Genomic DNA, 16,609 nt, shown 5'->3' on the forward strand with positions numbered 1-16,609 from the left:
CAAATAGAAAACGCTCTATAGCCCGCAGACTTTTTTTGGGCTCTGGGAATCACTAATAAGCCGGAGTTCTTTGAACGCAGATTTCTTGCTGGGACATATGGTACAATACAATCAGCAAGATAGGATGGATCTAGACCAGGGGTCGGCAACCTTTACCACTCAAAGAGCCATTTTGACCCGTTTCACAAATTAAAGAAAACAATGGGAGCCACAAAACTCTTTTGAAATGTAAAATGAAATAACACTGCATATAAAGTATTGTTTGCTTTGTGCTATGTATAAACAAACTTCGGCGTGGCGCAGTGGAAGAATGGCCGTGCGCGACCCGAGGGTCCCTGGTTCAATCCCCACCTAGTACCAACCTCGTCATGTCCGTTGTGTCCTGAGCAAGACACTTCACCCTTGCTCCTGATGGGTGCTGGTTAGCGCCTTGCATGGCAGCTCCTTCCATCAGTGTGTGAATGTGTGTGTGAATGGGTAAATGTGGAAGTAGTGTCAAAGCGCTTTGAGTACCTTGAAGGTAGAAAAGCGCTATACAAATACAACCCATTTATCATTTATTTATTTATTTACTATGGGTTACATTTATGAAATCAATGAACGACTGCAGAGAAAATGAAATACAATTTTTGCATGCAACAAAACATTTTTAACTCCGAAAAAGACGTCGGGTTGAAGGTTAAGTCAAATACTTAATGTCTATTTAAGTCCTCCTTGTAGTAATGAAAAAACAAAACGCCAAACTTAATTTATCCACTGGCAGAGAACCAAACATGCCGTCATCCTTTTACTGGCGCCGTGCAGTCAGCTGCCAACCTGAATAATAAAATGTCTATTTCACTGAACAATTAAAAAATGTGAATATATGCAAAATTATAGGAAATTAAAATATTTATCATACTTGGTCAATGAGATTTCTGCTCCTGAACCGCATCTCAAATCCCAGCCGAGTCATACCAAAGACTATACAAATGGGACCCGTTACCTCCCTGCTTGGCACTCAGCATCAAGGGTTGGAATTGGGGGTTAAATCACCAAAAATGATTACCGAGCGTGGCACCGCTGCTGCCCACTGCTCCCCTCACCTCCCAGGGGGTGAACAAGGGGATGAGTCAAATGCGGAGGACACATTTCTCACAACTTAGTGTGTGTGTGTGACAATCATTGGTACTTTAACTTAACTTTAACTTAACTTTAACTAAGTATGATGTCATCTTTATCTTCACACAGGATTGTCAGCTCTCATCTGTGAGGCGTGTGTGATGTTTGTTTTTAATAAAGTTCATGTTGCTTACGTACATATGTGGACAGGACTCCAAGTGCATGCTTTTTCATGTTCACATAAAAGTCGGGGATAGCGTTCCAAGTTTCGAACACAAGTTTGTCTGGTTTGGGGAGGTTTTCAATATCACACCATTTGTGATTCTGAGCCAAAACGGCCTTCTGGCGTGAAACAGGGTCCGCTGTCAGGCGCTTCAACTTGGACACCCACATGTCTTTGTGGGCTATGACAGCCAGTTCCATCTCAAGATCAGGTGGACTCACACCTGGAAATGCTGTCATATTCAACAGGGATGGATCGAGGCTGAGGGGAGTGACAGGGAAGGATAATGTGTTTTTTTCCCTCTCTGAACTCACTGAATTGTTTCCCAAACGATGTTTACATTGCAATGACTGCAGAATGTAAATACTCTAAATTCACAATGTGAGCTTTTTTGAACTCACTCAAACTGGGGAAGTGTGACAGTGTACCTTTCTGTAAATCTCTGGCAAGCACTGTCAACTTGCGCTCGAATGCCAAAACCTCCTCCAACTTTCCCCTGAAGAGATGTGTTTAGCGTGTTCAGGTGCGCTGTCATGTCTACCATGAAGTGTAGCTTTTCCAGCCACTCCGGCTGTTCCAACACAGGATATGTGAGCCCTTTGCTGCCCAGAAAGGCTTTCACCTCTTCCAGACACGCAGCAAAGCGTATCAGCACCTCGCCTCTGGACAGCTACCAAACTTTGTTGTGCAACAGGAGATCAGAATATGTGCTTTCCAGCTCGTCCAGTAACGAACGAAACTGACGGTGATTTTAAACCTTGCGCCATTATTTTATTGACAACCTGAATGACAACATTCATTACGTCTGTGCATTCCGGAGGAAATGTTTGAGCACACAGTGTCTCTTGGTGCAGGATGCAGTGAAAAGTCAGCAACTTTCTGTCCAGCGACTTCTGCAGTAAAGCCCTTGTGCGCTCCCGTCATACTCGGTGCCCCGTCTGTAGCCACTGACACCAGGTGGGCGGTGTTTATTCCTTTGGCTCTTAAACAATTCACGTGTTTGGCCTTTTAGTGGTATCAGCGGTGCAACTAACAATTAATTTGATAATCGATTAATCTGTCGATTATTACTTCGATTAATCGATTAATAATCGGATAAAAGAGACAAACTACATTTCTATCCATCCATCCATCCATCCATCTTCTTCCGCTTATCCGAGGTCGGGTCGCGGGGGCAGCAGCCTAAGCAGGGAAGCCCAGACTTCCCTCTCCCCAGCCACTTCGTCCAGCCCTTCCTGTGGGACCCCGAGGCGTTCCCAGGCCAGCCGGGAGACATAGTCTTCCCAACGTGTCCTGGGTCTTCCCCGCAGCCTCCTACCGGTCGGACGTGCCCTAAACACCTCCCTAGGGAGGCGTTTGGGTGGCATCCTGACCAGATGCCCGAACCACCTCATCTGGCTCCTCTCGATGTGGAGGAGCAGCGGCTTTACTTTGAGCTCCTCCCGGATGGCAGAGCTTCTCACCCTATCTCTAAGGGAGAGCCCCGCCACCCGGCGGAGGAAACTCATTTCGGCCGCTTGTACCCGTGATCTTGTCCTTTCGGTCACAACCCAAAGCTCATGACCATAGGTGAGGATGGGAACGTAGATCGACCGGTAAATTGAGAGCTTTGCCTTCCGGCTCAGCTCCTTCTTCACCACAACGGATCGATACAGCGTCCGCATTACTGAAGACGCCGCACCGATCCGCCTGTCGATCTCACGATCCACTCTTCCCTCACTCGTGAACAAGACTCATTTCAGTTCATTTCTATCCTTTCCAGTATTTTATTGAAAAAACCCGGCATACTGGCACCATGTTCTGGACATTGGGGGTGCAGCATACACTAATAATAACACATAAATGTAACTCATCAGATCAGAACTGAAACAGATATTGTACACGTTTCTGTTGTGAATAATAAATGATTCATTTTAGGCTGCCTTTGAATAATAGCATGAGATATTCCAGCACCTTCATAACGTTCAGTTATACTAAAGCGTCACTCAAATCTAAATATATTTATATAGCTTTATCGGGCCGGCTGCATTGATCCATTATGAAACCAACCTGAGATATTTCTGTCCGTTACGTTTATTTCCAAATTGGTAACGTTTTCTCTCTCAAAACGGAGTCAAATGTGCCCGAGACACATTATCAGCCCCGCGTTGCAATAAAGGCATAACGTTAACGTTACTCACAAAAAAGCTGAACTCATGAATGCTTGTTGCCACTATGGACTTAAAAAGTTACGTACTGTGAGTTCCCTTCATCCATGGCTCCAACATGTTTCCTTTTCAGGTGCTCCTGAAGCAATGTTGTACTTCCGTGCCATTTTGCAGGAAACGGTCTTCTTTGAAGTCTTTAAAATGAAGTGTTCCCACACTTTTGACGACTTAGGTCGTACACTTTTCTCCATTGAAGCAATAACCTCAAGATGTTTCTCCGCTAAACTATCCGTACTGTTTTCCTGCGCCATTTTTCGAATGTTTCCAGCAAAGGAGACGGCGTCGTCACGCGAGCTGCACATGACACATCATTGGCGAGCTTACCTCCACCTCATGAGACGTAGCCTCAGCGCCGCCCTGGCGCTGTTTTGTACTGTTTTTGTACTTATTTAGATTGTTTCTCAGCTGTTTGTAAATGTTGCAGTTTATAAATAAAGGTTTATAAAACAAAAAACAATCAAAAAAATTTAAAATTTAAAAATTTAAAAAAAGCCTCCGCGCATGCGCATAGCATAGTTCCAACGAATCGATGACTAAATTAATCGCCAACTATTTTGATAATCAATTAGTTGTTGCAGCCCTAAGTGGTATCAACTCAATCATTTATTCCTATGGCCCAGCAGAGTTTATATACCGGCAGAACAGCGCTATTTGTTTAATATCACCTTTGTCTTTAGATTCATCACAGGCAATTGAGTAGGCAACAACTGAATTGGTGTCTTTAATTTGCTGTCTGGTGATGTCTTCTGCCATTTTTATGGTTCTGTCTTTGACAGTCTTTGCAGAGAGGGGCATATCCTTGATTTTCTGCACAATTTCACTCTTGTTTTTAAAGTCCGTGAATAGATGTTCTGAAATCTTAATGAAAGATTATTTTAAATATTCTCCATCTGTAAACGGCTTCCAGTGCCTTAATATTTCCTGAGCTGCAACAAAACTTATATTTGCAGACTTCATCCACTTCTTGAAGTGATTTTTGCTCAAATCAGCCTTCCATGTCAGTTCCGAAACAGCTTTTTTTCCTCTCATCTCCATCCGGATATTTTTGAACAAATGCTGCGTGTTTATTTTGGAAATGTCTTGCGACATTTGACTTTTTATTGTTAGCGAGTTTCTCATTGCATATTAAGCACACAGGTAAATCAGTCTCGTCAGCAGTGAAAGAAAATGCACCTGCCCACGTAGCATTGAACGTTCTGTTTTCTTCAGACACTTTTCTTTTCTTTGAAGTCTCCATAGTAAGCCTACCTGGGGTCGAAAAGTTAAAGTAACCGCACACTGGCGGGTGTCGCACATTGAAGGTTGTGACGTGTATCAAGAGCGACAAAAATATGCTAACACATTTTATAAGATCGCCATAATAATCTTAATAGAATTACATTTTGAAAATGAATTAACTAAAATCAAATGCATTTTAATGAAATACTCATTAATTATTTTCAACAGCTGAGCCGCATCAGAGTGATCAAAGAGCCGCATGCGGCTCCGGAGCCGCGGGTTGCCGACCCCTGATCTAGACCGTTTAGTATTTTATACGTAAGTAGTAAAACCTTAAGTTTGCACAGGAAGCCAGTGCAAGTGAGCCAGTATAGGCGTAATATGATCAAACTTTCTTGTTCTTGTCAAAAGTTTAGCAGCCGCATTTTGTATCAACTGTAATCGTGTTTATAATTCATTTATATCACCACATGACCATTGCTGGATAAATACTATACAGAAACACATTTACGTCCTACTGGCCATTGAATTACTTCAACTGTATACAAAACAAGTTATTTTCTGGTGTATTAAAAATCAATTAAAACGCATCAGCAATTCCAACATATCTTCTGTGGTACTGTCAAAATTAAAATTGCAAAAAACATGTTAAAAGTGAAAAAATGAAATATTTGAACTCACTATTCAACGCCGTACAAGCCAGTGGTACCCCTCGTCGTTGGCTGATTCGAGTGGAAATGGCGAGCATTTCCCCATTTGATCGCCAGAACAGCTGAGCTCGCCTCTGGGGTTGACCGATATCATCTCACAAGATGTAGTTTCTCTTTAAATATCCTTGAAAATGACCCTGCATGTATATTGTAGCATTTGATGGGTTATTAATGTTATTTAGTTGGAGATGTCAAGAAAAGATTTCACTCCGTCCGATCATTGCCATTTTTACTCATCCTGATCATTTTGAACACCCACGTGAATGAAGTCCATACTTAGTCAACAGCCATACATGTCACACTCAGGATGGCCAACACTGTCATAAATATGTGCCATATAGTGAAAACCACACTAAACAACAATGACAAACTCATTTCGGGAGAATATTTGCACCGCAACACAACAAAATAAATTTCCCACCAACTCTGCCGGGACGCTACAATATATCTGCCACCTAATCAACGTTTTGTTCTCCTTCTCTGCTATCCCGGTCTGACTATGGTGCAACACTTCCCGCTAAATTGAAACTTGTGAATGGATACTTACTTCGGAATGTCATGTGAGTATCCAATCACAGTCTTGTTAACATCAGGCTACTTAGATAGGCTACTGTCAACAACTTGTGATCTGATTGGCTATGGCAACTGTCTCTCAACTCTATGTGTTCTCAATTTCATCCGCTAACGGTCCCGATGAGTATCCTATTACAGGGCGCGTAAATGTCATGTTCAATGTGAGGCCATCTAGAATTTCCATTGCATCACTAGTCAATAGTGTGCAAATAATAGGCTGTTTATATCCTTTTATACCGCAATGACCTGCTGGCGGCACAGCGGTAGAGATAGTAAGCAGCACCAAGTTCCTGGGGGTGCAGATAACTGACAATATAACCTGGTCCCTACACACCGGAGCTCTTGTAAAAAGAGCTCAGCAGCGCATGCACTTTTTGCGTCGGATGACCACATTCTACAGAGGCACTATAGAGAGCCTGCTGACCAACAGCATCTCTGTCTGGACTGGAGCCTGCAATACCTCAGACTGGAAGTCTCTCCAGAGAGTGGTGAGGATGGCGGAAAAGATAATCAGGACTCCTCTTCCTCCTATCCAGGAGATCGCAAAAAGCCGCTGCCTGACCAGGGCTCAGAAAATCTGCAAAGACTCCTCCCACCCCCACCAAGGACTGTTTTCACTGCTGGACTCTAGAAAGAGGTTCCGCAGCCTCCGAAGCAGAACCTCCAGGTTCTGTAACGGCTTCTTCCCTCAGGCCGTAAGACACTTGAACGCATCATAATTAAATTACATTATCCCCTCAACTCCCCCCAAAACGGATTAACTCGCTGGAATAAAAAAGACAATATAACATACATCCATAAACGTGGACGCATGTGAAAAAGTGCAATATATTTAACTGTACAGTAATCTATTGATTTATTATATATATATATATATATATATATATATATATTTATTTATTTATTTATTTATTTATTTATTTATTTATATATATATATATATATATATATATATATATATATATATATATATATATATATATATATATATATATATATATATATATATATATATATATATATATATATATATATTTATATATGCACCTTAATGCTTTTTTATCCTGCACTACCATGAGCTTATGTAACGGAATTTCGTTCTTATCTGTGCTGTAAAGTTCAAAATTGAATGACAATAAAAAGGAAATCTAAGTCTAAGTCTAAGTCTTTATGTTCGCGTGGTTTCGATTCTTTATTTTCCCATGATCGTAAACACACCATCCGTGCCTGAGAGCGGATTGGCGGAGAATGAGGACGTAGAGTTGTGTGCAGTGTCCGGGGAAGCACTAAGACGAAAGTGTGTGCACGGGAGGGAAAACCTGTATTAATTGGGCCATTTATTATCATAAGTTTGTCAAAAATAGCAGGCGTCGGACTTTGACTTTTTCTGGAGGCTACAATAGGTTATATTACTTTAATTTGTTTTTTTATAAGTGGTGTGCCGTCAGGGCCAGCAAGACCTTCTTTGCTGGCCTAACATAAATCATGATGATAAATTAATAAAAGTAAATTTTGTTTTTAATTTACTTTCCATAAGTATATAAACGTATTCATCATATTTTCTTCATGTCATATTAAGCTCCGGTGTAGCTTGTTTTTTTCCGTTAGAGCTTTTATCCAATCAGAATTCAGCTAGCTTGTTGCCAGAGCTGGATGAATTCTGCCGGAGCCTTGTGAATCGACATAGCTGTAGTCTGTGCAGTGTCAACGAACAGAACACATACAGTTGATTGACAGTTGCGAGAGCCAATCAGATCATGAGTTGACAGTAGCCCATTTAGGTAGCTTGACATCAACCTGCCTGTGATTGCATACTCACTTGTCACTCCCAAGTGAGTATGCAATCACAAGTTTGCAAAAGCAGGAAATGTTACACAGGAGCCATACCGGCCTAGCACAGAAATGACTGGTACTCACTTTTTTAACCCACAAACAAAGGGAGCGAAACGTTGATTAGGTGGCAGATATACCGTATTTTTTGGAGTATAAGTCGCACCGGAGTATAAGTCGCACCTGCCGAAAATGCATAATAAAGAAGGAAAAAAACATATAAGTCGCACTGGAGAATAAGTCGCATTTTTTGGGGAAATGTATTTGATAAAACCCAACACCAAGAATAGACATTTGAAAGGCAATTTAAAATAAATAAAGAATAGTGAACAACAGGCTGAATAAGTGTACGTTATATGAGGCATAAATAACCAACTGAGAACGTGCCTGGTTTGTTAACGTAACATATTATGGTAAGAGTCATTCAAATAACTATAACATATAGAACATGCTATACGTTTACCAAACAATCTGTCACTCCTAATCGCTAAATCCCATGAAATCTTATACGTCTAGTCTCTTTCGTGAATGAGCTAAATAATATTATTTGATATTTTACGGTAATGTGTTAATCATTTCACACATAAGTCGCTCCTGAGTTTAAGTCGCACCCCCGGCCAAACTATGAAAAGAACTGCGACTTATAGTCCGAAAAATACGGTATACAGTATTTGGATGGCCATTTTCAAGAAGGATAATTAAAAAGAAACTACATCTTGTGAGACGAGGTCGGCCGGCCTCGGAAGCTGGCTTCGCGGTGGTCAAATAGTGAAATGCCCGCCACTTCCACTCAAATCAACCGACTACGAGCAGTACCACTGTCTTATACGACATCGGATGGGTGCTACAAATTGTGAGTTCAAATACTTTATTTCTTTTTCACGTTTAATATGTTTTTTACAATTATTTTAATTTTGACAGTACCACGTAAGATATGTTTTAATTGTTGATGCGGATTTGTTGATTTTTTGGTTTTGTACATTGTTCAATGCCCAGCAGTGCGTAAGTGTGTTTCTGTATAGTAATTCTCCAGCCGTGGTCATGTTGTGACATAAATGTTGGTACTTTGAGAGGTAATTATTGAAGACATCACTCAAGGCTTAGGTAGGAAACGCACGGCCCGCCACAGTTTTTTATATTTAATTGGTTTTTATTATAGATGTCCGATAATGGCTTTTTTGCCGATATTCCGATATTGTCCAACTCTTAATTACCGATTCCGATATCAACCGATACCGATATATACAGTCGTGGAATTAACACATTATTATGCCTGATATTGTTGTGATTCCCAGCTGGATGCATTAAACAATGTAACAAGGTTTTCCAAAATAAATCAACTCAAGTTATGGAAAAAAATGCCAACATGGCACTGCCATATTTATTATTGAAGTCACAAAGTGCATCATTTTTTTTTAACATGCCTCAAAACAGCAGCTTGGATTTTGGGACATGCTCTCCCTGAGAGAGCATGAGGAGGTTGAGGTGGGCGGGGTTGAGGTGGAGGGGGGGGGGGATAGCGGGGGGTGTATATTGTAGCGTCCTGGAAGAGTTAGTGCTGCAAGGGGTTCTGGGTATTTGTTCTGTTGTGTTTATGTTGTGTTACGGTGCGGATGTTCTGTTTGTGTTTGTCATTCTTGTTTGGTGTGGGTTCACAGTGTGGCGCATATTTGTAACAGTGTTTATACAGCCACCCTCAGTGTGACCTGTATGGCTGTTGACCAAGTATGCTTGCATTCACTTGTGTGGTATTATGTGATTGGACCGGCACGCTAAGGCAGTGCCTTTAAGGTTTATTGGCGCTCTGTACTTCTCCCTACGTCCGTGTACCACTCCGTACACCGGCGTTTTAAAAAGTCATACATTTTACTTTTTGAAACCGATACCGATAATTTCTGAACCGATACCGATCATTTCCGATATTACATTTTAAAGCATTTATCGGCGATAACATCGGCAGCCCAATATTATCGGACATCTTTAGTTTTCATCATTGCCACGTTCAGTTACATTAAGGGGAAACCCTGTATTCATATCTCAAACCCTGCTTTTGCCTGTGAACAGTGCAACATCAGAAACTGTCCAAGATGGGATTTCTGTGGACTTTTGCGTGAAACAGTCCATATTTATCGTCGTTTTTTTATCGGTGTGGATTAGCAGGGCTGTGTTTTCTTTTCTCTCTATATGCTGTCCCCCCTGTATCGGCTAATGTTCTGCTGTGATCGATCAACTTGAGTGTGGGTGCTGGAGACTTGCCAACGTGTTGAGAAGAACAATCAATATCGCTTTTTGCTTCTATACACAAGGCCCAGTAGAGACAGTGGTAATGTGTGGAACAACCCTTATTTTGAAGGTCCTCCTTTAGTGTTGGTTTTGATTGGAAAGGTCAAAGATGATAAAGCGCTCATATTAAGAACATACAGAAACTTTTTTTTCTTAAGCTGTTTTTTGGACCACACTAGTGTTGTCCCGATACTAATATTTTGGTACCTGTACCAAAATGTATTTCGATTATTTTCGGTACTTTTCGATACTTTTGTAACTAAAGGGGACCACAAAAAATTGCATTATTGGCTTTATTTTAACAAATAATCTTACGGTACATTAAACATCTGTTTCTTATTGCAATTCTAATTTAGCTGCTGACGTATGCAGTAACATATTGTGTCATTTATCATTCTATTATTCATCAAAATTATTAAGGACAAGTGGTAGAACATGAATTATTAATCTAGTTGTTAATTTACTGTTAATATCTGCTTACTTTCTCTTTTAACATGTTCTATCTACACTTCTGTTAAAATGTAATAATCACTTATTCTTCTGTTGTTTGATACTTTACATTAGTTTTGGATGATACCACAAATTTGGGTATCAATCTGATACTAAGTAGTTACAGGATCATACATTGGTCATATTCAAAGTCCTCATGTGTCAGGGACACATTTCCTGAGTTTATAAACATAATATATATTTAAAAAAAAGGACTGGTACTTTTTAGAGGCGGTATAGTACCGAATATGATTCATTAGTATCACTGTACTATACTAATACCGGTATACCGTACAACCCCAGACACTTTGAGAACAATCACAGGATTCTTTTTAACACGTGTGTTTTAAGTGTAAACTTTCCTGAGTGTAAACAAATCCTAAAACTGTGGACTTTATTCCTCAATGCTGCCGGCCACATGACACATGAGCATAATGGTGCCATTTGTGTTCTCTGTCCATTAACTTTTAGGGCTTTGCTATGTTTATGTGAGAGAGACGGATTCTTTGCTGACACTTGTCACCTATTTATAGCATGCGACATAATACACCGACAAAACAACACCTGCATGACTACATCCTATACAAAGGTTGTTGTTGTATAACATCATGTTGACAGGTATGGTTTTAATTTGGTTATAATTGACTGTTTTATTTATATGGCATCAACTTATAGTGACCATTTTGATATGCATTGTCACATTATGATTTTCTCTTGAAATAATTTTAAAAAAAGACTGCTTTTTGAAATAAAATTGTGAAAATAAAAAATAAATGATCAAAATAGCTTTCAAAAAAGTGGGTAACTTAAAACAAAATACTTAAGAAGAAAAATAAAGTGTAGCAGCAGCTTGAGTTTGCCTTTCTCGGCAAAATTCTCTCCAATGTGTCAACATTATACATTTTCTCTATCGTCTCCCCTTATATCCCACTTTCTGTTGTTCTGTGAGAGAATTTAGCTTTAGTTTGTCTTATCAGGACTTATAAAAATTGATTTTTGGTTGATGGATCATATTTACATTTGAAAATACTTATTTTCTGCGCCCTCAGTTCAGTTTTGAGCTGATTCAGTATGTTTGGTCCAAAAGGTTGCGCTGTTTCTTATAGTGGCATTTAGGGGCGTAGGAACGGTTCAACATTGAGGGGGACGTACACCATTTTGTTTCCCAGATCATGCTTGTCTGCTGGTTGATTTGCCAAAGCACTGGACAACTGTGCATTTATAGGGTGACTTTCTTCTGCAGAGACCACATGCCAATGTTAGGACCACATGAGACAAACTGGGTTTATGTGTCCAGAGGGAGGAATTAACTTGAATAAGTACCGCATCCTCCTGACTATAGAGTGCACCAGTATATTATCCGCACCCACTAAATTTTAGGGGAAAAATAACTTTATTTTTCCATATATTAGCCGTACCGGGCTTTAAACCACAGCTATACACCTTGACAAAATTAGTAATTAACGCAGTAATATTCTATAAATGTTTATTTACATACTTTTAATCGATGTCTGTAACATGGCAGTAAAATGACAGAGCAAACAAAACAGAAGTCATCGTCATGGACCCACTAGCTGCAGAAACTTGCTCTCCAATCAGCAAAACAGACACAATTACAAACCCCGTTTCCATATGAGTTGGGAAATTGTGTTAGATGTAAATATAAATGGAATACAATGATTTGGAAATCATTTTCAACCCATATTCAGTTGAATATGCTACAAAGACAACATATATATGATACACATTTTTTTTTGCAAATAATCATTAACTTTAGAATTTGATGCCAGCAACACGTGACAAAGAAGTTGGGAAAGGTGGCAATAAATACTGATAAAGTTGAGGAATGCTCATCAAACACTTATTTGGAACATCCCACAGGTGAACAGGCAAATTGGAAACAGGTGGGTGCCATGATTGGGTATAAAAGTAGATTCCATGAAATGCTCAGTCATTCACAAACAAGGATGGGGCGAGGGTCACCACTTTGTCCACAAATGCGTGAGCAAATTGTTGAACAGTTTAAGAAAAACCTTTCTCAACCAGCTACTGCAAGGAATTTAGGGACTTCAACATCTAAGGTCCGTAATATCATCAAAGGGTTCAGAGAATCTGGAGAAATCACTGCACGTAAGCAGCTAAGCCCGTGACCTTCGATCCCTCAGGCTGTACTGCATCAAAAAGCGACATCAGTGTGTAAAGGATATCACCACATGGGCTCAGGAACACTTCAGAAACCCACTGTCAGTAACTACAGTTGGTCGCTAGATCTGTAAGTGCAAGTTAAAACTCTCCTATGCAAGGCGAAAACCGTTTATCAACAACACCCAGAAACACCGTCGGCTTCGCTGGGCCTGAGCTCATCTAAGATGGACTGATACAAAGTGGAAAAGTGTTCTGTGGTCTGACGAGTCCACATTTCAAATTGTTTTTAGAAACTGTGGACACCGTGTCCTCCGGACCAAAGAGGAAAAGAACCATCCGGATTGTTATAGGCGCAAAGTTGAAAAGCCAGCATCTGTGATGGTATGGGGGTGTATTAGTGCCCAAGACATGGGTAACTTACACATCTGTGAAGACGCCATTAATGCTGAAAGGTACATACAGGTTTTGGAGCAACATATGTTGCCATCCAAGCAACGTTACCATGGACGCCCCTGCTTATTTCAGCAAGACAATGCCAAGCCACGTGTTACATCAACGTGGCTTCATAGTAAAAGAGTGCGGGTACTAGACTGGCCTGCCTGTAGTCCAGACCTGTCTCCCATTGAAAATGTGTGGCGCATTATGAAGCCTAAAATACCACAACGGAGACCCCCGGACTGTTGAACAACTTAAGCTGTACATCAAGCAAGAATGGGAAAGAATTCCACCTGAGAAGCTTAAAAAATGTGGCTCCTCACTCAGTTCCCAAACGTTTACTGAGTGTTGTTAAAAGGAAAGGCCATGTAACACAGTGGTGAACATGCCCTGTCCCAACTACTTTGGCACGTGTTGCAGCCATGAAATTCTAAGTTAATTATTATTTGCAAAAAAAAAAAACAAGTTTATGAGTTTGAAAATCAAATATCTTGTCTTTGTAGTGTATTCAATTGAATATGGGTTGAAAAGAATTTGCAAATCATTGTATTCCGTTTATATTTACATCTAACACAATTTCCCAACTCGTATGGAAACGAGGTTTGTACTTCACGATGATGTTTTGGTGAATTTACTGCAGAATTTGTGAAACTGAAACAATACAATATTAAGGCAGTTGTAAGTTAATAATACTAACGCAATACTAAACGTGTTCGCATATTAGCCAATGCTAACAACGCTAGCGTTATTACATTACAACAGCACGTAAGAATATGCATGTAAACACTCTTACAGACATCACACATGGGACAGTTGTGTGACATTTTAGTTATATTGTAAAACTTACAAATGTTGCTAGGAGCGATGACTGAAGAATCCATAAGAGAAGAAATTGCTGTGGACGACTCGAAGACCGAACAACACAATACTTAACTTGAAAGCACTAAATTGAAGGACACTGCAGCACCTGCAGTAAGCAAACTTGTCCAAAAGATGCAACTTCTTAGTGCATATTGCTTGGCTATCAGCGAAGAAGAATCCATAAATTATCCGCATTGTCTCATTTGCTGCAAAGCCCTGTAAAAACTTCAAATACTTAAAACATTTCTTGACTAGAGGTCTAACGTCGTATAGGACAACGTCTGGGTCCGAACTCCAGCCGCAGTCAACCGGTTAGTGACCCTTGTCATAAATGCGCAATAAATAGGAATTTTGAAATTACCTGATTTTGTGCAACATTTAAATCTGAAGCTTTGAAGCTAAGTGGCAGTTCTTTTTTCACTCCCATCATTATTTGTTTTTCTGATTCATTTTGCCAAAACAAAAAAAATAAATAAACATTTGGGTCTCCAAGCTAAGGTCAACAAGTTTATTGGTCACTTTTTAGTAATAAGAACTAGGTCAAACGAGGTAATCAAAAAGGTCAACCAACAAACAAGATTTCTCTACAGAATCTCCTCTCTGGTCAACAAAAGCACCATGAAGATTCTAGCGGGAACTCTCATTCAACACTTTTTTCGATTACGCATGCACATCCTGGTACCCCAGCACCTCCAAAACCCTCAAATCTAGACTCCAAACATCCCAGAACAAGCTAGTCAGGTTACTTCTAGACCTCCACCCCAGATCACACTTCACTCCTACCCTCTTCTCCAAAGTGGGCTGGCTCAGGGTGGAGGACAGAGTAAAACAACTTGCACTGAGCCTGGTCTATAAAATTTGCTACACCTCCCTGATACCGAAGTACATGTCAAACTACTTCCATAACGTAAATGACCGCCATAACCACAACACCAGAGGGAGCTCCACAAAACATGTTAAACCCAGACTCCGATCTAACAAAGGTCTTAACTTATTCTCCTTCTATGCCACATCAATATGGAATGCACTCCCAACATATCTGGTCAACAAAAGCACCATGAAGATTCTAGCGGGAACTCTCATTCAACACTTTTTTCGATTACGCATGCACATCCTGGTACCCCAGCACCTCCAAAACCCTCAAATCTAGACTCCAAACATCCCAGAACAAGCTAGTCAGGTTATTTCTAGACCTCCACCCCAGATCACACTTCACTCCTACCCTCTTCTCCAAAGTGGGCTGGCTCAGGGTGGAGGACAGAGTAAAACAACTTGCACTGAGCCTGGTCTATAAAATTTGCTACACCTCCCTGATACCGAAGTACATGTCAAACTACTTCCATAACGTAAATGACCGCCATAACCACAACACCAGAGGGAGCTCCACAAAACATGTTAAACCCAGACTCCGATCTAACAAAGGTCTTAACTCATTCTCCTTCTATGCCACATCAATATGGAATGCACTCCCAACAGGTGTAAAAGAAAGTGCATCTCTACCCTCCTATAAAACCGCACTATAAGAACACCTCCAGGCAACTACACCTAACACCCTCCCGCCACCACATCCCACCTCCCCGGATTGTAATTAATCAAATGTAAATAATCAAATGTATATACTTGTTCTTATGCTTTCGGATCTCTCTATGTCCACTACCTGCTGTAAATATCCTACCAAGTCAGACCTACACTGTTTCAATGTCCATTTCTCAGCTGATATAATTGTTGATGACTGAAGTGCTGATATCAACCAAACCTAACCCCCCCCCCGACCCCCCCGCCCACGTGAGAGGCCCAGCTCGGATTAAAAGTCTGCATTGTACTGTTAACATTAGAAAATAATGTAAGCAGGTCATATATACGCGCAAAAAAAATCGCAAATAAATTGTAGTATGAATATAGCCATAGATGGAGTTGTTTGCACCTTTGAGTGAGTTCCGTCGCACCTGTGCCAGTGACCTTAAAAAGTATGCCATAAAACTGTGCCTTGCATCTTTAGAATACCAATGAGATGTTTACATCGGTTTGGATGTGCATTGTCCTTTATTTGAACCTACAATGAGGTATTCCATCATTCTGAATGACTACATTTCTCATGATGTCTCTCTACTTCCGTCCTATTTATGGATCTCGAAAGTAGTTCAGACTACTATTTTTACTGGCTTGGGAAATTGGGGAGGAGATGCATCTCGTGTTAGTTTTCAGCTAAATCGACCATTTTGCAAATAACACCCTGCAAAAGAAATAAAAGCATCAGTCTTAATTTAGAAAACTGACAGGGTAAGAAATGAGAACATTATGAAGGCATAGTACGGTCCGCTTCATTAAAGTCGTTGTCCTCCATTTCTGACAAAGCAGATTGTAATTGTTCTGTAAACAGTTACAAATTTATGGAGTGTGTTTTATCTGTGAACTATAGCTGCTGTCAGTACTGCAAACCCACCAAATAATCATGTAAGTCTCTTCCACAAACAAATAGCAGAACAAAGTCAAATCTCAGCCGTGGAAAATGTACCTTTGTTTAGAAGGGTGAT

This window comes from Nerophis lumbriciformis, linkage group LG21 (genome assembly GCF_033978685.3).
Source record: "Nerophis lumbriciformis linkage group LG21, RoL_Nlum_v2.1, whole genome shotgun sequence".
NCBI classification, from domain to species: Eukaryota; Metazoa; Chordata; class Actinopteri; order Syngnathiformes; family Syngnathidae; genus Nerophis; species Nerophis lumbriciformis.